The following is a 13,163-nucleotide window of genomic DNA, read 5'->3' as shown; positions in this document are numbered from 1 at the left end:
GTTTTCAAATGAAATAACTTGAATTGAAAATTTCCCGACTATGTGAAGATTTCTTATATTTCTAAATGGCTTCAATTATTACATACAAAACGAAAAATTTATTTAACTTTTTTTGTAAAAACAATATTCACGTATTTTTATATTTTTTCCAAGGAAACGTTTTTTTTTTTTTTGTTTGTTTGCAAAGTTTACTTGTATGTGTTTATAACCATCACCAATCAGTCCTAATTATTAAAGATCAAACGTTGTAATCAAAATGATGATTGGTATTGAATATGATCATCGGTCATGCATGACGTATCCCAAATAACTTCTTTAATGTTGGTTTGATTTTATCAAAACCAAAATTATAAGATCAAATATTAAATTATCTATCGAATGTATCCCCTCAACGCTCACTAAAACATATATACATGTCCTGAGTGACTTTTTATGTCCTGTCTGCACTCAGGAGGTCCTGAGCGGTTTTTAGACGTACCGTTAATTTACAGGCATATATTTGAAGCTTTTCTTAATTATGTACATTATCTATAGGTATACATGTATCAGACAAAAAGACTTTCCAATGAACTTAGTTCTAGTTATCTTAGTTCCTAGTCACAGGCACTTGTCTCAGAAAAAAAATGTCCTATATACTTTTAATGTTATATTAAGCAGGGACTTTCTATACTAAGTTAGTATAGAAAGTCCCTGTATTAAGGTATATAGGAAACAAAATTCTGAGACAAGTGCCTGTGGTCCTAGTGTGAAATAAATCCACTGGGAATTGGCCTTTTTAAACACATCTATAAATACGTTTTCTCAAGGGTTGTACATGTAAAGTGAAATTATGTTTACTCAATGCGTAGTTACATAAGTTTATTTGCTACTTTTTTCTTCTTTATTTTATATAAATGATTTTTTTTTTTTTAAATTTTAACATTTTTTTCTTCGAAAGAATTGTAGTGTTGCAATAGGGAATGGACACAGATACTTAACTACATTTAACGAAAAAAAAATTGTGTAATGTCATCAATCTGTATTACACATAGACAGGATGTTCTCTAGAAAACTATGATATTTCTAATACGTTATACACACCCTAGGGTACACGCACTGTCGTAATGGAAAATTACTGCATGCTTTAATTACCTGTAATCAGCCATGCAACAAATCAGTTGACTGACCATGTCATTACAGTTTAAAAAGTTTTTCCTCAGATCAAAACGGAATATTCATTTTAACTTTAAAATTTAAAACTTTAAAAAGTAAACTTTGATATAATTATGACGTTAAAGAATTTAACAATTTAAAAATCGGATTTTCCCAAAGATTAAGATACAATTATATTTATTATTCTGGGACTGACAGATATATCACAGGCACTTGTATCAGAATTTTTTTCCTATATACTTTTATTAAAGTATATAGGATTTTTTTTTCGGAGACAAGTGCCTGTGAGATATATGCATGCATAAGTCCCAGACATATATAATTGTAAATCAAAATGATTTACATAATTACTGGGAAATAATATAATGTTTCAGTTATGTTGATGTCACAAATACACATGAATTATTTGATGATGCATGCTGGAATTTCTTATCTAACTGACCACAGACATATATATATATCCATTTACTAATTCTATAATTTCGTGAGAAAAAAAATCAGGAGGGAAGTCAGAGGGAAGTGAAACAAACATTTTAAGCTTTTATTAAAAATTGTTGGGAAAACAATAAAATACGACACTGAGTTTTGAAAAAAGAGTTTATGATTGGTCTTAATTTTTTTTTTTTAATAAAGATAGAAACAATTTTTTGTCCCAAGAAAAAAACAATGCCCCCTTTTTAGCCAAACCGACACACGCCGATGAATGAAGAATTCCAAGTAGGGTCACAAGGTCACATTTTAAAACTTTTTCAGTCGCCCAGTCTCAAAAAGCAATTTTGACTGGCATTGTTTTTAGTCGAATTATGTTTTTGCAGGTCAGGTTGCAAAGTGGCAGGTCGCGATCGGATTTGACAATGTCAAGTTGACAACGGACCTAAAAAATATCCGAAAAAACGTTCAATACTTAATTGATAGGGGGTGTCGCTGGGGTTCTGTTACCCCACCCTATTCATATAATTTAGATCTTAAAAATGTATTATACCTTTTCATATATTGCGAGGGTAAAATTGTAACCTTTTCCCATATTGGTTGGTTTTCGTGGGGTGTGTTGGAAAAGTGGAATATTTAAGGCTAAGATTCTGTATGTAATGTTTACTTACGGTGAGACTTTCGGCTGTGAAAAAATGACAGGGCTTTTCATATACAAGTAATTGGAACTTTATCGACCTTATCATATATTTCTGATAGTTTTCCCCACCTATTCCCATATTTTCAAGCTGGAAAAAGTGACCTATTCCAGCGGCACGTCATATCACCTTGTATATAGGAAGTGCCCCCCCCCCCCCCCCCCCCCCCGAGTAAAATACACAAATGTATAATACCAGGCTTAATTCAGGAGCACAGTCTGTCTTTACCGTAAATAACTTCGAGATTAATATGTAAGTTTACTTTGCTAATCGATGTTCCTGTAATTCAGATTTAAATTTATTTGTGAGACCCCCGTCACTATTTATATTCACTCAAAGAAAGGGGTTCTCCGTTACTGGGAAAATCCAAGGACGTATTGTGTTAGTTATACGTCCTTGGAAAATCTTATCTGATTCAGGATCAATTTATCGGTTACACTCCCCTATCACCAGTGATTCTTTGTAAACTGACATTCTGAAAAAGGTATATATACTGTTGACTATCAATTTGCATGATTAGTTACAGATGTCGACTCGGACTACTGCAGAAGACAATAATTCAGTTCACTGATTTAGATTCCCCAAACAAGTAAGAATTAGGTTACATCTTTTGGTAGTCCAAATAATAATGACGTCTAGCAAGGCTATTTTATTTTTTTTATGCCCCCGCCGTAGCGGTGGGGGCATTAAGTTTTACCCTTGTCCGTCTGTACGTACATACGTCCGTACGTCCCAAAATTGGTTTCCGTTCTCTAACTTGAGTTTGCCTCAACCAAATGTTAAAGTAAAAACTTATACACAATGCTTATTACCACAAAACACAGATCAAGTTTGAATTTTGGTGGCGTCACTTTAACCGTTCTAGAGTTATGCCCCTTTATAAATGGAAAAATTGCAAAATTTTTATTTTCTTCTAAATATCAAGTAATTTTTTAAATTGGAATTATCTCCCTTTGTCCATTATTATAGTTGAATCAACTACAATCAATGCTTTATACAATGCAATGTTTAATTTTGACTTCCACTGATAAAACACAGATCAAGTTGAATTTGGGTAGTGTCACTTTAACCATTATTGAGTTATGCCCCTTTATAAATTGAACGATTGCAAATTTTTAGTTTTCATTCTGTAACTTAAGTTTGCCTCAACCAATCATTATGAAACCTATACTCAATATTCATTACCACAAAACTAAGATCAAGTACAAATTTTTGTTTCCGTTTTCTAACTTTAGTTTGCCTCAACCAAATGTAATGAAACTTATACACAATGCTTATTAGTACATAATACAGATTAAGTATGAAATTAGGTGGCGAAAAATTACCATTCTTGAGTAATGTCCCTTTATAAACATAAAAATTGCTGAATTTTTCGTTTCCGTTCTCTAACTTTAGTTTGTCTCAACCAAATGTTATAAAACTTGTACACAACCGTTCTAGAGTTATGCGTGTTTACAAATAGAAAAATTGCTGAGTTTTTAGTTTCTGTTCTCTACTTAAGTTAGCCTCAACCAAATGTTATGAGACTTACACACAATGCTTATTACCACAAAACTCAGATCAAGTTCAAATTTGGGTAGCGTCACTTTTACCGTTCTTCAGTTATGTCCCTTTATAATTTTTCTATCTATCTATCTTCATATTTCCGCACTCAGTCACAACTTTGACTATTACGTGCCCAGAAAAAAGTTAAAATAGCCTTGCAAGACGTCATAATTATTTGGACTAATCTTTTGGCAAATATGGTCGTACCACAGGGGTTTGTTACAATTTGCCGGGTTTTCTATCCTTACGAACCCTGAAAAACTTACCAGGCCAGGTGATAAAAAATCTGTCTCCCCTTTTTATCCCACCAGAAAATCAAAAGGTTGTCTCCTTACACCTACATGACAAAAACATATACAAATATGGTATCATTGCCAATGTGACGGCTCTTCAACAGAAACTTAAACCGTAGAAGTTAACAACTATATAGGTCACCGTACAGATTTCAACAATGGGCTAAAAAGCCAAACTGCGTAATAAGCTACAAAAGGCTAAAATAGATAGACAATATCTGACAAGGGTAGAAATGTTCAGAATGTTGAAAAAAAAATCTACTGTCCATTTGCATCAAAACTAGCAGCTGACTCATAGGAGTTGTTGCCTTAAATACAGATTTTAACCATTTTTTTTTTCTTCATATTTCTTGAATTTGCCTTTTTATCTTGAAAACTGTAATAATTAAAGAGAAACTTAAATCTTATTAAGAAGTTATTGCTTTTCAATGATGATTTTGATCCAGTTTTTGCAAAAACTTGGAAACTTTAAATCTTGGGTAAACTCCTTATATTATACTGCCTGGTCTCGTGGTAGCGTGTTCACCTCACGTGCAGAAGGTTGTTTATTTTGAACCCAACCGGGTAAAACCAAAGACTTTAAAGTTGGTATTTGCTGCTTCTCCCCTAAGCACGCAGTATTATTAAGGAGTAAGAGCAAATACTGGTTTGTTCAGAGTCAGAATAATGTGTCAAGGTAAGGTGACATGTCTCTCTGAGAACTAGTGTAAGAGATAAATTGTCTGGTCAGACAAATATAACTAGTATAAAAAGTCCATGGATACAGAATTTACTAGTATATTTAGTCCGATGTCAGTAATTTATGTCCCAAGACTAATTTTCCTAGTCCATGACATCACTATTCCTAGGTAATAACATGAATAAGGCCCCTATATTTGGTGAATGGAATGATTGTGAGATGCACAGTCTGTCTTGCATGTTTTATATGACCTTGACCTCATTTTCATAGTTCATTGGTCAATGAAAAGTTTGCATTGTTTTGTCAGTTTATCATATGCTTTAAGCAACAGGTAAATTATATTTGGCGGATGTAACGATTGTAAGGTGTGCATGTCTGTCTGGCAGATTCATATAACCATGATCGCATTTTATGGTTCTTTGGTCAATGCTAAGTTTTCTTAGTTTTTTATACGGTCATATATTGGTATGACGTTGGCGTTATCGTCGTCCGAAGACACATTGGTTTTCGCACTCTAACTTTAGTTTAAGTGAATGGATCTCTATGAAATTTTACCATAAGGATTGATTTTGGGGGTTATGGTACCAACAGTTAAGGAATTAGGGGCCAAAAAGGGGCCAAAAAAAAGCATTTTTGTAACTTCCAGACATAACTTGTGTGTTAGTGTATGGATCTCTCTGACATTGTACCACAAGGTTCCATATCACACAGGGAATGCTGGGATTGATTTTGGGGGTAATTGCCTCAAAATATTAGGAATTAGGGGCCAAAAAAGGGGCAAAAAACAAGCATTTTTCTAGTTTTATGACAATAACTTGTGTGTAAGTGTATGGATCTTTCTAAAATTGTACTACAAGGTTCCATATCATAAAGGGAAAGCTGGAATTGAGTTTGGGGGTAATTGCCCAAAACGTTTAGGAATAAGGGGCCAAAAATAAGCATTTTTCTAGTTTCCAGACAATAACTTGTGTTCAAGTGTAAGGATCTCTCTGAAATTGTACTGCAAGGTACCATACCACAAAGGGAAGGCTGGGATAGATTTTGGGGGCAATTGCTTTAAAATTTTAGGAATTAGGGGCCAAAAAAGGGGCAAAAAACAAGAATTTTTCTAGTTTCATGACAATAACTTGTGTGTAAGTGTATGGATCTTTCTGAAATTGTACCACAAGGTTCCATATCACAAAGGGAAAGCTGGAATTGAGTTTGGGGGTAATTGCCCAAAACGTTTAGCAAAAAGGGGCCAAAAATAAGCATTTTTCTAGTTTCCAGACAATAACTTGTGTTCAAGTGTATGGATCTCTCTGAAATTGTACTGCAAGGTACCATACCACAAAGGGAAGGCTGGGATTGATTTTGGGGGTAATTGCCTCAAAATTTTAGGAATAAGGGGCCAAAAAGGGGCAAAAAACAAGCATTTTTCTAGTTTCAGGACAATAACTTGTGTGTAAGTGTATGGATCTTTATGAAATTGTACTACAAGGTTCCATATCACAAAGGGAAAGCTGGGTTTGAGTTTGGGGGTAATTGCCTCAGAATTTTAGGAATAGGGGCCAAAAAGGGGCCAAAAAAACAAGCATTTTTCTAGTTTCCAGACAATAACTTGTGTATAAGTGTATGGATCTCTCTGAAATTGTACTGCAAGGTACCATACCACAAAGGGAAGGCTGGGATTGAGTTTGGGGTGATGACTTATAAGGGGGTTCAAAAAATTGGGGGGGGGGTTTCCCTTTTTTTCCTTTTTTTTTCTTTAAAACTTTCCATTTTAAATTGGTTATTTCTGATTTATATATAAAAGCAAATAATAATGATATGGTTTGAATAGGTAAATTAAAAAATTTCAAGTTCTTAGACCACATTCATTCTGTGTCAGAAACCTATGCTGTGTCAAATATTTAATCACAATCCAAATTCAGTACTGTATCAAGCTTGAATGTTGTGTCCATACTTGCCCCAACTGTTCAGGGTTCGACCTCTGCGGTCGTATCAAGCTGCGCCCAGCGGAGCATTTTATTCATTTTATCAGATATTATAAGCATATGTCTACTTGTTGGTGTATGGAATGACTATAAGGTGTCATATAAAAATAAGAAGATGTCTGTCTGCCAAGTTTAATATTACTGTGACCTCATTTTCATAGAATATTGATAATATCAAGCAAAAATGATGAGCAAGACAAGATACAAATGATCCAAAATTGTCAGTTGCCTACTCATTATGTAATAGTAGTTATTGTCATTAAATGATAATGTTTACCCTTTTATGTGTAGGGCAAGAACATTAAAGATAAAGGGAAACTATAAACAAAAGAAATTATCAACAAAAATAGATTTACAGACGTCAACAAAGCCTAAATGGTAAGTCCACTTCTATAAAAGTTATTGCCCTTGAATAATGATTATTATGAAAATAAGATGTGGTATGATAAATGAGAAAACTATCCACCAGAGTTCAATTAAGTGGATGTAAGCAATGCAATTACTTATTAGAGGCCAATGATGACCTGTAAATAATGACAGGCAAAATATGGCAGGGTTGATATAAAAATAAGAAGCGGTACGATTGCCAATGAGACTTTTCTCCAATAGAGATCAAATGACATTAAATTTAACAAAATTAGTTCACTGTACAGCCTTCGACAATGAGCAAACCCTATACTGCATAGTAATCCATAAAAGGCCATGAAATAACAAATGTAAAACAATTCAATAAGGGCATGGCGTCATTTAAAAAGGGCATGGTGTCTATTCCATGCTAAACATGCTTAGGGGAAACACCATAAAGGTGAAAGCTAAGTGCCTGATTTTTGCACAAAACAATAAACAAAAAACAAATATGATATATAGCAACAATTGACAACCACTGAATAATAGACCCCTGACTTGGGACAGACACTTACAAAATGTGGCATGGTTTAACATGTTTGCTGGCGCCAAATCCTCCTCTAATTAAGGACAGTGGTGTAAGTGTCAGTTCAATATAAAAACTATAAAATCAGTTGAAAAGGGTTTTTTTCTGCTCTTGGGTCAGGTTATTTAAGGAATGACTATAATATTTTTTCTGTCTATGAAGAAATAACATCAAAAATGTGGTGCACACTGAATAACCCGTGTAGCGGCTTATTTTAAAGTGTGCACCACATTTTTTATGTTATTTCGAATAGACAGAAAAAATATTACAGTCATTTCTTATAATTTAATTCTAAATTCCATTTTAAACCGGAGTAAACCCTGAAAAAACGTTGATGACGTCACAGTCACATGACAAAATTATGTCTATGAGCTGATAAACAAAACAACGTCAGCCAATCAGAAGATGCGTTACATCCAAAATTGAAATATTTTGATACATTCCCGTTTTCATTCTCAATTTTATTAACTCATTAGAATGCAACAAAGCAGAAAAACAGCTACCAAAAACACAGACCGGATGTGGCTGGAAATTTATTCTTTCCCTTTAACAAAAAAGACTCAACATACAGATCTATTAGTACTCACAGTTACTGACAGCTAATTCAAAGCAAATATCAACTAATAAAATAAACATTTAGTGAACACCCAACCCACCCCTAACCTGGGACAGTGGTTTTAATAACAGCACAACATTTGAACAAACTGTAAACATTTGTTGCAATTGGCTTAACTCGAAAGACTGCAACAAGGCACAAAAAACAACTAATATGAAAACCATAGACACAAAGCACTGAAATAAGAGTTCTTACAATTTTAAATATTCAAATGAAATTTTTATCAAAATATACATAAATATGATAAAATAGCCATTTTATTGCTGTATTTCTCTTCATTTATAATTTTTGAGTTTTGTGTATTTGTAGGTCAGACATCTTGGTTTTCATGATCATCATTCAACAGGTCAATACTGAACAGCAAACTTAAAGTTGATATTTTTCTACATAGTGTGACTTTTTTATTAATTTGAAATGGAATGTGTTTTTTTTCCTACATAAGAAAGAGGAAATTTCAACATAATTACTATAAACAAAAAGGAGTCATATCATCATGATCATAGATGCTCAAGAACTTAATTAATCATGTAAATGCAACAACGTAATTATCAATTGAAAGAAGGGAGGAATGAAAAAATATATTAGTATTTTGTTGTCCAAATGAACTTGCTTTGTCCACTCATTTAAATCGCTCCATCCAATAAAGATGTACGGAGGAAGATTTTTGAAGAACAGATTGCATAAATGTTTTGTCTTAGAATTGTAGGAATATTCTAGTGGATGAAATAATTTATTTACTTGACTCTTATATAGTGGACTGAATAATTGTTCATAGCAAGCTGAAACAAGAAAACTAAAACTTAACAGGAAAAGTCTTTATTTTATAAATTTACAAATATAAATGTAATATTATGAACACCACAAAGGAATAAGATTCAAATCATTTGCATATTCATGTATTGCAATGGAACTATAACAAAGAAAACTTTACCTCATGAAAAGAGTAAACTATTAACTGTGCTTTGTCAATTTATTCAGTCAGAATATGAAATATTTTTTTCAGTTCTATTTTTCATAATAAAACAAAGAAGACAAAGATTTCAAATCAAATATTTTTTTCTTTTATTAAGACGTCATCATTTTATTTCAGTTAAAGGATTTTATTTTTTGACTTTAAATATTATTATATTTCCAAAATAATAATAATCTTTATTGTCATATAAACAAATTAAAAACATGTTTGTGACAAAATGAAAAAAACCAAAAATACACTCATATATATATTATAAACTTTTTACTACCAAACAGAATTCATTGTAACATACACATTACTGTATATTTATAATTTGAATTCCATAGGATTTTATTTTGTCCCATGGGATATTAAAAATCCCATGGGATAATTATAGTCCCATGGGATTTTTTTTGTCCCATGGGACAACAAATATCCCATGGGACTACAATTATCCCATGGGACCCAAAAAAATCCCATGGGATTTAACCAAAATCCCATGGGATAATGGTCAATCCCATGGGATTTGCCTTATCCCATGGGATATTGAAAATCCCATGTTTTTCTAAATCAAATTACAAAATATATATAATAATAACAGCAGAAAAGCAATGAAATTATTGAATCCCATGTAATTCCGCACATTTTGGTTATTTACACGACACTGTAGGTCTAAGGAGAGGCGGCGGCGGATTTGCAAATGAGTGTTTTGCAAATTAAAAGTGTCCAGTGTTAAACTATAACAAACGGCACACAACGTTTACCAAACTTTGGTTAGAAAGAAATGCACACATAGATTTTAAAAATACCAGAATGCGATGACGAAAGTGTAAACGCAATCTTAAATGGTAAAATTACAGAAAATGAAATTTTTAAAGCCGTTGAAGATTTAAAAAAAAGGAAAAGCGCCAGGTTATGATATGGTCTCAAATGAATATGTGAAATCTACCATTCAGTTTATGATGCCCTTATATCTGAAGTTATTTAATAAAATATTAGACTCTGGAACCATTCCTGAAGCTTGGACCTTAGGTATTATTTTACCATTTTTCAAAAATAAGGGAGACCCCCTTAATCCTGACTCATATAGAGGAATTACTCTAGTATCTTCCCTGGGAAAATTATTTACTGCAATACTGAATGGGAGACTTTCAAAATATGCAGACTTATTTGAAATTATTTCAAAAGCACAAGCTGGCTTCAGGAAAGGCTATTCAACACTGGATAACATCTTTTGTTTACATGTTCTGGTAGAATTATATTTATCATTTGGTAAACAACTTTATTGTACGTTTATCGACTTTAAGAAAGCGTTCGATACTGTTTGGAGATTGGGGTTATGGCAAAAGTTGGTAAAAAATCAAGTTACCGGAAACATTTTAAGAGTAATGTATGATAATATTAAATCATGTGTCAAAAAGGGAAATGATATTTCTGGTTTCTTTTCTAGTGATCTCGGGGTACGCCAAGGAGAAAATTTGCCACCTTTTTTGTTTTCTATTTTTCTTTCGGATCTAGAAGAATTTTTATGTGAAAATAACATAAATGGACTTGAAACAGTATCAACGCATTGTAAAGAACATATTGGACTATATTTACAAATTTTTATCTTATTCTATGCAGATGACACTATCATACTTGCTGAATCAGCGAGTGATATGCAAAATACATTAGATATGTTTGAATTATATTGTACACAATGGAAACTTTCTGTGAACACTGATAAGACAAAGATTATGATATTTTCAAAAAGAAAAAGCAAAAGAAACCACTTACATGATTTCAAATTATATGGTTCTGATATTGAAATAGTAGATTTTTATCCTTATCTAGGCTTACTGTTTAATTGTAACAGTAGATTTACAAATGCCAGAAAAAAATTGATAGATCAAGCAGAAAAGGCACTCTATGCTCTTTACAGAAAAATAAGGAATTTAAATATCCCTATTGATTTGCAACTAAAATTGTTCGATTCTTTGGTTGAACCCATGATACTGATTTACTCTTGTGAAATATGGGGGTTCGAAAACATAGATGCTTTAGAAAGAGTTCATTTAAAATTTCTGAAAAAATTCTTTTAATTAAGAAGCAGTACTCCGAATTATATGGTGTACGGTGAAACTGGCAGATATCCCATGGAAAATAAAGTACGATTACGAATGTTATCATTCTGGTCAAAATTATTATTAAACAGCACAAAATTATCAGGATTGTTATACCAATTTTTGTATAACATGCATAATTCTGGAAATATTGTTTCTAAGTGGATTAATTGTATAAAATCTACATTAGAAAACACAGGTTTGAGCTATGTATGGAACAATCAATGTATTTTAAGAAATGTTGACATCAAAATATATGTAAAGCAAATTTTACACGACCAGTTTATTCAAAAGTGGTTTAGTGATGCTGAAAACTCCCCAAGAGGTGGATACTATTTACTGTTTAAACACGATTTTTGCTTAGAAAATTACTTATTAAGATGAAAAGAGAAAATAGAATATATTTAACCAAACTTAGATGTTCAAATATCATAATTCAATTAGAAACTGGTCGATGGCATAACATTCCAAAAGAGGAAAGATTATGTACTTTGTGCAAAAATATATAATTGTATTGGAAATCAGTTTCATAACTTATTTGTATGTCGCAATGACGAGGTTACAAAATTAAGACGTGCATATATCCCAAATTACTATATTGTTAACCCTTCAGAATATAAAATGAAAGGTTTGGTGTCTTTATGTAATGTAAAAGTCTTGAATAACTTGTCAATTTTTATAAAAAAAAACTTATGAAATATCTATGATTATGAATATATTATCATCACTTACATTTGTTCGACTGGCGATCTTATCTTAAATCCCATCATTATAGCTCTGAATGTTTTTCACGTGTTATTTATGTGTATACTTGTGTACAGAGAATTAGGTATAATGAACTATGTATGCATATCTTTTTTCTATCTTGTTCACCATTGTAAAATATTATTTGTATCATTTGTCTGCCTCTTGTTACAGAATGAACTGTCTAGAGTGTTAATAAAGTTCTAAGTTCTAAGAAAACGTACCAATTGCAACAGCATTTATCGACTACGTGACATCTGATACCATCTATACAAAAACTTGTCATAATAAGTGAGATTTTCATCATGTATAGAAAGCCAAACCAATACTTTCATTTATATTTGACAATTTTTGTGTGAGAATTGAAACTTTGCCCATTTAAGACTTTTTGTGTAGCTTAACACAATGACAGAGGCAAAATCTCTTTGTTCTAATTGTCGTTCGAGTCAAGTAGGGTCACCCGACCCGAGCCGATTAAATTGCATTTACCGATTTGCTTGATCAATAACTATAACACAATGTCACCTTGACATGTAATGACACTACTCCCTTGACACCATATATGTCCAGAACTTTTCATTCTTAGTGCGATTGAAGGTCTAAGACCACAGCTAATTCCTTTCGTTGACTATATATATGGATTATTTTCCAATAATCTTTCAACTTTTTCTTTGAAAGGTTAACTGCTTAATAGGTCATAAAATTTATGTATTTAGTGTATGATCCACCTCTTTTTATTGAAATAAGTAACACTGATTGATAGAAGTGAAAGTAGCGATTTGCCAAATTAAAAGTATGTTGAAAATAGCCATGATAAGGACCAAATCCTCCTAGTCTTTGGATGTTAACAGGGCTCTCAAGAGAGAAAGCAACGGTGGTGTTTTTTTTAAAGATGCATATTTTATTAGAAGAATAATGTTCTGTAAGCAGGTGAATTAATATCATGTTCGTGCCTGTGAATAAAGCATTTTTGTGACTGCAGTCATGATAAAAACGTTTGTTGTGATTTCTGGATTTTTCAGAAACATAAATAGCATGGAACTTAT

General features: G+C 32.3%; 1 long non-coding RNA gene across 1 annotated transcript; it reads left to right on the top strand.

The window, feature by feature from the left end:
• Nucleotides 1-6,871: 6,871 nt before the first annotated feature.
• On the top strand, nucleotides 6,872-9,358 carry LOC127701208 (uncharacterized). The gene is made up of 2 exons (XR_007981873.1): nucleotides 6,872-7,150; nucleotides 8,629-9,358. It is a non-coding gene; the product is annotated as an uncharacterized LOC127701208 (long non-coding RNA).
• Nucleotides 9,359-13,163: the final 3,805 nt, after the last annotated feature.

Source organism: Mytilus californianus, unplaced genomic scaffold (genome assembly GCF_021869535.1).
Source record: "Mytilus californianus isolate M0D057914Y unplaced genomic scaffold, xbMytCali1.0.p SCAF_5, whole genome shotgun sequence".
NCBI classification, from domain to species: Eukaryota; Metazoa; Mollusca; class Bivalvia; order Mytilida; family Mytilidae; genus Mytilus; species Mytilus californianus.
The sequence above is the reverse complement of the archived record's forward strand: the minus strand, read 5'-3'. Positions and strand labels throughout refer to the sequence as shown.